Genomic DNA, 12,525 nt, shown 5'->3' with positions numbered 1-12,525 from the left:
TTCTTCCTCAGGTACACTGATTATTCTTAGGTTTGGTCATTTAACAGAATCCCAGACTTCTTGGAGGCTTTGTTCATATTTTCTTATTTTTTTTTAATTTGTCTTTGTTGGATTGGGTTACTTCGAAGACCCTGTCTTTGAGCTCTGAATTTCTTTCTTCTACTGTTCAGTTCTATTGCTGAGACTTTCCAGAGCATTTCACATTTCTAAAAGTGTGTCCAAAGTTTCCTGAATTTATTGTTTTTTCTTTGAGATGTCTACTTCCATAAATACTTCCCCTTTCACTTCTTGTATCATTTTTTGGATTTCCTTGGGCTTCGCCTTTCTCTGGTCCCTCCCTGGTTAGCTTAATAACTAACCCTCTGAATTATTTTTCAGGTAAATCAGAGATTTATTCTTGGTTTGGATCCATTGCTAGTGAACCTGTGTGATTTGGGGAGGGTGTTATAGAACATTGTTTTATTCACATTACCAGGGTTGGTTTTCTGGTTCCTTCTCATTTGGGTAGGTTCTGTTAGAGGGAAGGTCTAGGGCTGAAGGCTGTTGTTCAGTTTCTTTTGTCCCAGAGGGTGTTCCCTTGATGTAGTACTCTCCCCATTTCCTATGGATGTGGCTTCCTGTGAGCCAAGCTGCAGTGATGGTTGTCTCTATTCTGGGTCTAGCCACCCAGCAAGTTTACCTGATTCCAGGCTGGTACTGGGGGTTGTCTGCACAGAGTCCCGTGATGTGAACCGTCTATGGGTCTCTCAGCCATTGATACCAGTGCCTGGACGTGGCAGGGGGGTGAAGTGGACTCCATGAGGAGTCTTGTGTTTTAGCTTTGGTGGTTTAATGCTCTATTTTTGTGCGGGTTGGCCTCCTGCCAGGAGGTGGCACTTTCCAGGAAGCATCAGCTGCACAGTGTGGAGAGGGACCAGTGGTGGGTGGGGCCCTAGAACTCTCAAGATTATATGGCCTTTGTCTTCCTCTACCAGGGTGAATACGGAAGGACCATTAGGTGGGGGTGGGGCTAGGCATGTCTGAGCTCAGATTCTCCTTGGGTGGGTCATACTGCAGCTGCTGTAGAGGATGGGGATGAGTTTCCCAGGTCACTGGAGTTGTGTACCAAGGAGGGTTATGGTTGCCTCTGCTGAGACATGCAGGTCATCAGGGAATTGGGGGAAAGCCAGCAGTCATAGGCCTTACCCAGCTCCCACGCAAACCGAAGGGCCGGTCTCATTCCCATCGTGCCCGCAGTAGCCCTGAGTCTCTTTCTAGGCAGTGGGCAAGATGGGCTTGAAAACTTGCCTGAGGCTATCTGCCTTCCAGCTCTGAGAGAAAAGAGCTTTATTTCTTCCCTGACTTGTGAAGTCTGCATGCCTGATCTGCGCCCTCCCCTGAGTTCTGGCCAGGAGGCTTCGCATCCCATTCAAATTGTTACAAAGTTCAGCTAGAGAATTCTGTCTCCCTGTGGAGTTTTACCCACTGCTCCTCTGGCCATCCTCCTGATGGATCCCTGTGGTGCTAGGCAGGAATGGACTGCTTGGGGATGCAGGGAGCTCCCAAGGCCTTTCTGCTGCTTCCTCTACCCCTGTATTTCACTCAGCTCTCTAACTTGACTCAGCTCTCTAACTTGACTCAGCTCCAGGTAAAGTCAGAAATTTCTCCCACAAACAGAACTTCAGCTTCTCCAGTGAGTGTGTCACATTGATTCTTACTTATGGCACCAAAACCACAAGCAACAGAAGGAAAAATAGATAAATTTGACTTTATCAAAATTAAAAGCTTTTGTGCATAAAGGACACTATCAACTATGAAAAGACAGGCTACAAGATGTGGGAAAATATTTTTAAATCATATATCCCATAAGTGATAAGCATCTAGTATCTAAAATATATAAATAACTCATAACTCAATAAGACAAATAATACAATTAAAAATGGACAAAGGAGTTACATAGACATTTCTCCAGAGAAGATAGACAAATTGCCAACAAGCATATGAAAAGGTGCTCAGCAACATCAATCACTAGAAAAAAATCAAAACCACAAGGAGATACCACTTCATACCCACTAGGATGGCTACAATCAATAAAAGGAAAAAAAAAAAAAACACAAGTGTTCATAAGGATATGGAGAATTTGGAAATCTCATATATTGCTTGTGGGAATGTAAAATGAACAGCTGCTGTTGAAAACAATTTGGTGTTTCCTCAATAAGTTAAAGATAGAATTGTCAATAACCCAGCAATCTGACTTCTAGATATAGGCCCATGGGAACTGCAAGCAGGAATCTGAACAAAAACTTACATGACATCATTATTCACAATAGCCTCAAAGTAGAAACAATTAAAATGTCTTTCAATTGATGAATACATAAATGAAAAGTGTATGTGTGTGTGGGTATGTGGGTATATTCCATTATTTCATACTAATAATCCATTTTACATGTATCTTTATAATTTAGCCATCAAAAGGACGGAAGTGCTGATATAAGCTGCAACATGAATGAACCTTAAAGACATTAAGTGAAAGAAGCCAGACACAAAAGACCACATCCTTACTGTATGATTCCATTTATACAAAATATCCATGAAAGATAAATCCATAGAGATAGAAAGTTGATCTGTAGTTGCCATGGACTGAGGTATGCATGGTGACTGCTAATGGGTATGGGATTTCTTTTGGGGGCAATTGAAAATGTTCTGAAATTTGGTAGCCATGATTGTGCAGAACACTGTGAATGTACAAAAAGCCACTGAATTGTAAAGGTTATGACATGTCATTTTTACCATAATAAAAAAATAGAACGATGTCATTGTTTGACAACTTTAATTTTTTTCATTCAAATTATAATACCTACATAATTATGTTTAAAATTGTTAAAAAGTTGGAAAATGCTCTCTAGTGGTCTTTCTTTCCTGTTGTATGCACAGTGCCTGGAACACTAACTTCACCTAGAAGATGCTCCATAAATATTCCCTTTTCCTGGAAATTTTTCATCGACTTCCTGCCCCAATTATCTATAGTTTCTCCTGTGATTCCAGTTAGCTTTTAGGATTTTTTTCAAAGGCTTCTTTCCTTCTGCCAGTGTTTGAATTTCTTTTGTACTTGAGAACTCTGCCTTGGGTCCTCATGTCTACAACATTTCACTAGGTGTGATTTCCTTCACTATTTTGACTTTACTTTCACCCGTATGGAATTGGCTGACATATTACCCTAGAGTCAAATTCCAGAATTCTATTCCCACATATAACTAACTACTACTACACAGACACTCCCTTATTTACTAAAAGCATCTTATACATATCTAAAACTGAATTTATTTGCTTCCTACTCAGGTGAACTCCTTCAACAACTATGTTTCTCACCGTATTTATTTGTTATGTATTTGCTGACCATCTACTACCTGCCATGAACTCTACAAGTTTCTGAATACACATTGGTAAATGGAACAAGCACTAGCTCTCTTTATGGCGCTTACCTCCTAGAGATGGAGGGAGAGAGAGAGAGAGAGACAAACAAAAATCAAGCTCTAAAAATAAGAATATAAATTTTAGATTCTAATCAGTGCTATACAAGTTGCAGCAATAGAAAATCACAGCAGAAGTGAAGGAAGCACTGGTGGAGAAAGGATTTTCATCAGCAGCCTCTCTGAAGAGGTGGAACTTACTGTGAGATCTGAGTGATGACAAGGAGCCAGCCATATGACAAGTAGGGAAATGTGCAGATAAGAAGAAACAGCAGGTTCTCAGGCACAGAGGCTGAAACAGCTTGACATGCCCTAGAATTTAAAAGGAAACCACTGTGTAATGAATGCTGGAGAGTGTGGCATAAGATAATTTTGATGGCAGGGTTGGGGCTGGATCATAAGCTCTGCCAAAGATTTTGTATTTTATTTAAAGTGCAATAAGAAGCTACTGGAGTGTTTAAGCAGGGCGTTTATGTTTTTAAAAGATTTTTCTAGCTGGATGGGAAAAACAGATTGCTGCGGAGCAGAAGTGTAAGTGTAGATAAGTAGTAAAAGGTTATTGCTGTTATCAAGACAAAACACAAGGAGAGAAGATAGTAGAAATGGAGAGTAGAGGACTGATTTGAGGTATTTTTTTAGGAAGAAATAAAAGCCCTTGTTCATGGACTAGATGGGAAGAATCAGAAAGAAGAAATAAGTGATAATTTTCAAGTTGCTGGCTTGAGCAATACAGAAGATAATGGAGACATATATGGAAGGGCAGCTGGAAAATCAAATTTATATTTTGAAGCAGGCAAATTTGAGATGCTCGGAGAACACGCAGCATAAAAAACAAGTCACATGTACAAATCCAGAATTAAAAAGACACTGTCGTTTGTCAAATGATGGCCCCAGAAAGAGATATATTCACATCATAGCCTCTGAAACCTATAAATTTGAAAGCATTTGAAACAAGTGCCTTTGCATATGTAATTAAGCTAACAATTTCCAGATGAGATAATTCTGACTTACCTGGGTGGACTCTAAATCAACAACAAATATGTTCCAAAGAGAAAAAGGAGAAGATCATGTGAAAATGGAGGCAGAGATTGGAGCCATGCAGCCACGAGCTAAGGAATGCCTGGAGCCACCAGAAACCAGAGAAGCAAGAAAGGAATCTCCCTTAGAGCCTGCAGAGGGAGGATTGCTCTGCCAAAGTCTTGATTTAGGACTCTGACCTTCAGACTGTGAGAGAATCCATTTCTGATGTCTTAAGCCACCAAGTTTATGATCATTTGTTTTGGCAGCCCTAGGAAACTAATACAGGGACACTTGGGCTGGAAATGTAAATTTGGAAGTTACCATCACATAGGTAACATTTAAAATCCAATGAAAAGAAGTATTCTTGGGAGAGAGTGTAGAAAGCAAAGAGAATGAGGCCTAACAATTACAGGTCTGATATAAGAGGCTGCAACTGCAATAGAAACTGAAAAGAAGCAAGAAGTATGAGAGGTAGGTGGTAGTCAGAGAAGATAAAAGGGGACAGTTTCGAGGGAGGAATTGTTAGCAAGGCCCAATGTTACGAAGAGGCCAAAAACAATGGGATTATCAAAGACCACATAATATAAAAATATAAAAGTTTTTTGTGACCTTAACCAGGACAGTTTTCTGTGGAATTACTGAGTAGGGCCCAAACTATGGTGGGTGGGGAAGTGAGATTATACATATGAACAATTCTGTTGAAAAATTATGCTATGAAAAATGACACTAAAAAAGCAGCCATGAATGCAATGCTGATGTGAGGTTAAGATGTGTGTTTGTAGATATTTCTTTTGTTTGAGCATGGGAAATTTTACAGTGTTTTTGCATGCTGGTGAGAATAATTGGTTACGGCATGTCATATTGATACAAGAAAAAAAGGGGAGAATTGGGGAAACAAAAGGCCTTGAGGGCAGATGAGTTGCAGAACACATATCAAGAGACTGGCCTTTGAAAGGAAGAAGGTCACATCCTCAGTTGTATTAGGAGATTTTAAAAAGTAAAGATAAATGCAAATATGAGTAATCTCAAAGATGTGTAGGAAAACAAAAAACATTTTGTGTGTGGGCCTATTATTTTTTCATTAGTGCTTGAGTTAAGACCATAAGTTTTGGGTATGGCAGTACAAAAGACAAAAAAGGAGGTAGGTTAAGGAGAGATTATAATGTCTGCAACTCTTGGCTTAGAAAATGAGAAAATTTAGTTTATAAGCAGCAGAATGTTGGATTATATGGCAGTGCTGATATCAGAAACTTGATATTAAACCAGTGAGCCCCACTGCATGTATTTTTTTTCTCACTGTGTTCAGCTACATGATTGCAGGCATAAAGAATCTATATGAATGAGTTCATCTAGGATTGGGGTTTTGCAAGGCAAATATGACCATCAGGGGATAGGGAGAGGGGAGTGGATTGAGGGGAAGTGAATTTTCAGGGGAAAGATTACAATTATAGATCAACATACTGAGCAGTACACAGAAAAAGTGAAAAGATAAAGGAGACTGTAGTGGAAAAAAAGGATATGGAATCAATAAATTGTAGGTCAACATGACGTTGAGTAACTACTGGAGCATGAGCTGTAAGAGTCGGAACTCAGTGTTGGACAGGAAAGGAGTGTGCATTTGTGATTTTGGGGTTTTGTTTTAATTTGTAAAATACCCGTAAGAATTGATGGCTCATATAATACAGAAGAAAAACACACTGGAGTTGTGGTTAAGAAACTGGAAGAACAAATGTAGAATAGGCATCATCGTAGATGTTGACAGGAAATGGGTTGGAGGAGGAGACAGGGAACTAGTGTCCAAAGTCCTCAATGGATGAATAAATGTCCAGTCATAGAATGGCAATGATGAAAAGGTGGACATGAGGATATGTCTGGATAACATGACCTTCTCAATGTGTGAGAGAAGATTTCTTAAATAGGGTTGAACAACATTGGCCTGGACATGATGATGAAGGATGACAAGAGACTTGACGGAAGAAGAATAGCCATTCAGTGCCCTAGCCCCCCAAAATGAAATTCATAAGAAAAATAATAATAATTCACTTGATTTCTGAAAGCAAAGTAGTGACTTCAGAGAACAGCCAAATTTAGTTAAGGTGAAAAGATCAAGCAATTTAAGATATGGGAAATTACCTGTTCACAGAATATAATTTCTAGAGCCACAGCACAAGGATTTGAAATGACAAGGACTGAAGAATAGGGTTACATTAGGATATGTATAAATGTGGAGATACTAATAGTCAACCATGGAATCTTACACTTCTGCTGATGACTGAGGTAAACAAGCAGGACCCAATGTATGGCATTACTGTCTACCAACACTTCCTAACCACAAACCTGCAGTTAATCTTAAAATTCTCCCTCTTTTTATCAGGCCAATCTGATTGGTCACCGAGTCTTATCTGTTTTTTTGGAAGCTACCCCCTCATTTCTACCTCTGCTACCTCTTTTTTAGTTTAAGCATCTAAACTAAATATTTTACATCTTTTCTTTGTTTTCTATCGATAGCTTCCTAATTTACATTTCTGTCACGAGACTCAAACCCACACCTTTAAAAGCATCATTTGTTTCTGACAAGTTGGATTTTTGTTAAAAGTAAATCTCCTTGGTCTAAAGTTAATAAATGAACCACCTTTATCTTAAGAGACACTATGAACTTGTACAAGATACACATAGTCCTTTATTATCTAGCCCTCCCTCCCTCCAAAGCTATAGCTCTCTCTCCTCTCTCGCACACACACAGAAAGCTTCTCTGGCGTACCAAACTTCTTATGTTATAAAGAAGGTCTCTTTTCTTACTGGGTTTATTGTCTTTGTCAGCCATATTATTCCCTTCTATCTTCATCCAGTTGATCCCCACAACTCCATTAACACACTGTTCAGATATATACTCAGGGGCTTGGACCTCACCCACAGCACAGATGTCCCCCTCTGGACCAGATGTCCTCCTCTATCCTCCAGTAGCATTTTGCCTCCATCATAGAAGTTATTTCACTGAGCTATAACTGCTTAGGGCAAAAATACATTTTAAAAAGGACGTGTTTCCCATACTGTAGAATAAATATACTCTTTTTGGGAGTTGAGTCCTTTTATTCCTATTGAATTAATGAATCTATTTATTTTTGCTTCAAGATTTATTTACAGTCATTTGACACTGTTGGAAGTGGGATTGTTTTTAATTTGACTTCTGGATTGTTCATTGCTAGTGTACAGAAACAGAACTGATATTTGTATGTTGATTTTATACCCTGTAATTTTACTGAATTTATTAGTAGTTCTAACAGTTTTGGTGGATGCTTTACAGTTTTTTACATATAAGACTATGTCATCTGCATGATGACATAATCTTTTTTACTTCTTTTATCAATTTAAAATTTTACTTCTTTTATCAATTTAGATGCCATTTACTTATTTATTTTTCCCTATTTGCTCTGACTAGGACTTCTGATACTACATTGAATTCAAGTGGTGAAAGTGAGCATCGTTGGCTTGTTCCTGATCTTAGAGAATAAGCTTCCAGGTTTTCATCATAGAGTATGATGACAGCTATGGGCTTTTCATATAAGACCTTTAAGAAGTTGAAGCAACTTCCTTCCATTCTTGGTATGTTAAGTCTTTTCATTATAAAAGGGTGTCAAATTTTGTCAAATGATTTTTCTGCATTTGAGACAATAACATGATTTTTATCCCTCACTCTGTTAATGTGGTTTATCACATTGACTGATTTTCCCATGAATTATCTTTGCATTCAAAGTATAAATACCACTTAGTCATGGCATATGAGCCTTTTAATATGCTGCTCAATTTGGTTTGCTGGTATCTTGTTAAGGATATTTGCATACTTAGAACTTAACAAAGGAAATGAAAGACTTGTACACTAAAAGCCACAACACATTGCTGAAAGAAATTAAAGGCACAGATAAATAGAAAAACACCTATGTTCACCATTGGAAGATTTAATATTGTCAAAATGACCATACTACCCAGAGAAATCTACAGATTCAGTGTAATCCTTACTAAAATTCCAGTAGAATTTTTTATAGAAACATTTTAAGAATCCTAAAATTTATATGGAAATAGAAAGGACTTCAACTAGCTAAAGCAGCCTTTAAAAAGAAGTACAAAGCTAGAGGCAACACACTGCCTGATTTCAAAATATATTACAAAGCTACAGTAATCAAAATAGTATGGTACCAGCATAACAACAGACATATAGGTCAATGGAATAGAACAAACATCCCAGAAATTAACCTACCCATATACAGTGAACTGATCTTCCACAAGTGTGTCAAGAATGCACATGGGAAAGGATAGTCTCTTTGGTAAGAAGTATTGGGAAAATTGATATCCACATGGAAAAGAATGAAATTGCACCCTTATGTCATACACAAATTCAAATCAAAATTGATTAAAGACTTAAATGTATGACCTAAAACTATCGTTAAAATTATTAGAAGAAAATATAGCGGAAAAGCTTTATGGCATAGATCTTCACGATGATTTTTTTGTATATGACACCAAAAGCTTAGGTGGCAAAAGCAAAAATAGACAAGTGAAATTATATCAAACTAAAAATCTACACAGTAAAAGAAACAATCACAAGTGAAAAGGCAATCTCTGAAACAGAAAATATTTGCTAGTCACATATCCAATAAGAAGTTAAACTACATAGTGTATAAAGAACTCCTATATCTCAGCAAAAAAATAATAAGAATCCATTTTTAAAATAGGCAAAAGACTTTCATAGACACTTCTCCAAAGAAATACAAATGGCTAATGGGTATGCTAAAAGATGTTTAGCATCACTAATTATGAGAAAAATGCAAATCAAAACCACAATAAGATATCACCTCACACCTGTTAGGAAGGCCATTGTCCAATCAAATGAATAATGAGTGTTAGAAAAAAATGCGGAGAAATTAGAACCCTGTGCACTGTTGTTAGAAATGCAAAATAATGCAGCACTATGGAAAAAATCTGAAATTTCTCAAAATAATTTAAACTAGAACTACCATATGATCCAGCAATCCCACTTCTGGGTATTTATCCAAAAGAATTAAAATTGGAATCTGGAAAAGGTATTTGTACTTGTATGTTCAATGCAGCATTATTTACAGCACCTAAGATGTGAGAGCTGGTAAATGTCCATCAGTGGATGAACGAATAATGAAAATGTGGTATATAGAGCCATTGGAATATAATTCAGCCTTTAAAATGAAGAATGAAGAAAATCCTGTCATATGTAGCAACATAAACGAAATTTGAGGACATTATGCTAAGTGAAGCAAATCAAATGCTATATGACTCTACTTATATAAGATATCTAAAGTAGCAAACTCATGGAAGCAGAAAGTAGAATGATGATTTCCAAGGCTTTGGAGGAGGGTGGAGAATGGTAAGTTACTGTTCAATATGTGTAAAGTTTCAGTTATGCAAAATAAAAAAGTACTAGAGATCAGCTGTACAAGATTGGACTTACAGTTAACAATATTGAACTACTAACTAAAAACTTTAAGAAGGTAGAGCTCATGTAATATTTTTGGTACAATTTTTAAAAAGATTTCTCCATAGCAAAAATGTAAAGTAAAATGCAAAGAAAGCTAGATTAGACAAAAGAAGATCCCAGGGAGAAAGTTTATGTTTGGCCACTTAAAAGATGCATAACTCAAATATCATGGGAACCAGAAATTCTTTGCCAGTTACATTGTCAATAAAGTGAATCACTTATGTGAAAATCTAATCCTGGGCAAAACCATGTGTGAGAAACTGGAACAAATATATCTTTGTTGTCAATGAATTACATGAGGTCACTATCATTTAATGAACTTCTTTCATGGAGACTCTGCTGTGTAATCTCACATGTCACTGGTCACAAAGTAGATAAGCTGAAAGATGAGATGGATCAAAGCAAACTCTGTCACCTAGGAAGGGGAAAATATTTAGAGTTCATGATATACTAAGATATCTTTGAGAACTTTACCATACATAAAATAGAGCTCAAAGCCAAAGTCCTATTGTAAATTTGAACTTAGCATTTATATAATCATGGGAGTAACACTGCTTCATCCTACATTGGTGCAGCAGGTCTTAGAGATGTCAATAACGTGGTATGGAATAATTGTGTAAAATGAATCTCTCCATATCTTGCCTATGGATATCAAAACTCTTATGTCAGGAACAAAAAGTATTTTCTTCATACACTTCTTTGTTTTACAGGGAATTTCTGAACATATATAAGAAAATATAAAGTAATTGTGCTTATAAATACAAATGATTATCAATACTTATGAATTACTTAACCATGAGCCAAGCACTAGCAAGTGCTTTGCTTGAATGACTCCTGTAACACTACCAACAACATTAGCATGTATGACTTTTTATTATCCTTACTTTACCATTATAGAAAAATTAAATAAAGTTACAGGAACACAGAAAATAAAATCTCTCAGTAATATCCCAGAGTCGGGAGAAAGTATGTGAGTTCTTGGTGGTAAGCTAACTTTTTTTGTGTACTTACTCTACAATTCTCATGTTGCCTTTCATAAAGAGAATGGTCAATAACTTTAGCAATGCTTCCAGAGTAAATTCATCAGCAGGTTTTGTAAAGCTCGTTCTTCTAAGATTCTTTAATATATGCTTAGGAGTGAAATATAAAATCCCAGCTAAGTGAAGGTAGTTCTATGAGGTGATGGAAGAAACTCCATGAGTCACAAATTCCCCTCCACTGAAGCCATTTAGTGGCAAAAACATCCAAACCAAATTGGTGAATCCAATGACCCTACTGCCATTCTCAGTTGTTTGGACCCTCTGGAATATCGGTAACTTTTTGACATCCCCCTTTTCTTTAACATAAAATCATCTGAAACCTTAGCTTCTGTGTTTGCCATTCTAGCCTCTTAAAAATATGTGTTCTCTAGGGTGCCGGACTTTGTGTTTTCTCTCTTCCTATTCCACACACTCTCCTTGAGTGTCTCAACCAAGGTCATCTTGTCCCTTACCAATTACAAACTATAGTAACATCAGATTCTATACTCCTATACTGCCAATCTCTATCTCTCTCTATCTCTGTCTCACACAAACACACACAAATGCACACACATATATACACCAATATTCATATACATCATATATGTTACATATGTATCTCTATGCCTCCCCACCTCTCTCTCATTGCCATTCTTTCTTTGATTCTTACTTTCAACAAATATTTGGTGAATCCTATGTACCAGTCATTGTTCTAGCTGCTGGGGAATACAGCAGTTAACAAGATGAGTGGAACCTTCTCAAACAATAAAACACGGAGGGAATTTATCACCAGCAAATCTTCACTGCAAGAAATGTTAAAGGATTTTATTTAGGAAGAAGAAAATGACAGAGTTAAGAAACATGGATCTACATGGAGAAAAAACTATCAGAGAAGAAATAACTGTGGACAAAATAAAATATTTTATTTTTCTTATTTTAATTGGTATAAAAGATAGCTGCTTGTTTAAAATCATAATAAGCACTACTAGAGCACTTCTGCTGGCGGTTTCCTGCCAGAGCACATTTGCCATTACCTCGACACCTGCACTCTGGAGCATGTTCACCCTTGGCACTCCTGCTGGAGTGCTTCCCACTCCAGGCACCCCCACCACTCACAATGGAGTGCTTTTGCTGACAGCCCCTTGCCATAGCATGCTCACCTGCAACCCTGCTCCCACCCTTCCAGAGCACATTCCCTTGCAGCACCCCCACTGCCCCGGCTGCAGTGCTTCCTGCCGGCAGTGCCCCCACACCACACACCAGAGCACTTTTGCTGACAGCCTCCCATCATAGTGCACCCTCCCATAACCCTCTGGAGCATATTCACCCGTGGCACCTCCACCACTCCCACCAGGATATTTCCCATGCATGTCACCCCCACCACCCAGATGATGGGCTGATGTCAGTCATCTAGGAGCACTTCAGCCCCTCCTACTCAGCCAGAGCTTGATGTCAAGGAATGAGAAGACAAAGCCATGGACCCAGTCCCAGCCAGCCAGAATTAGAGCATGCAGCCCAGAAGTGTACAACT

General features: G+C 37.8%; 1 long non-coding RNA gene across 1 annotated transcript in view; it reads right to left on the bottom strand.

Annotated features, from left to right (window-relative positions):
• Window positions 1-4,564, bottom strand: part of LOC112206244 (uncharacterized) — a 177,696-nt gene extending 173,132 nt beyond the window's left edge. The window contains exon 1 of the long non-coding RNA XR_002940442.2: window positions 4,461-4,564. This is a non-coding gene — a long non-coding RNA (uncharacterized LOC112206244). The remainder of the gene's footprint in view (window positions 1-4,460) is intronic.
• Window positions 4,565-12,525: the final 7,961 nt, after the last annotated feature.

The sequence above is a fragment of the Pan troglodytes genome, chromosome 17 (assembly GCF_028858775.2).
Source record: "Pan troglodytes isolate AG18354 chromosome 17, NHGRI_mPanTro3-v2.0_pri, whole genome shotgun sequence".
Taxonomy (NCBI): Eukaryota; Metazoa; Chordata; class Mammalia; order Primates; family Hominidae; genus Pan; species Pan troglodytes.
Note: the sequence above shows the minus strand (reverse complement) of the source record. Positions and strands in the feature narration are given on the sequence as shown.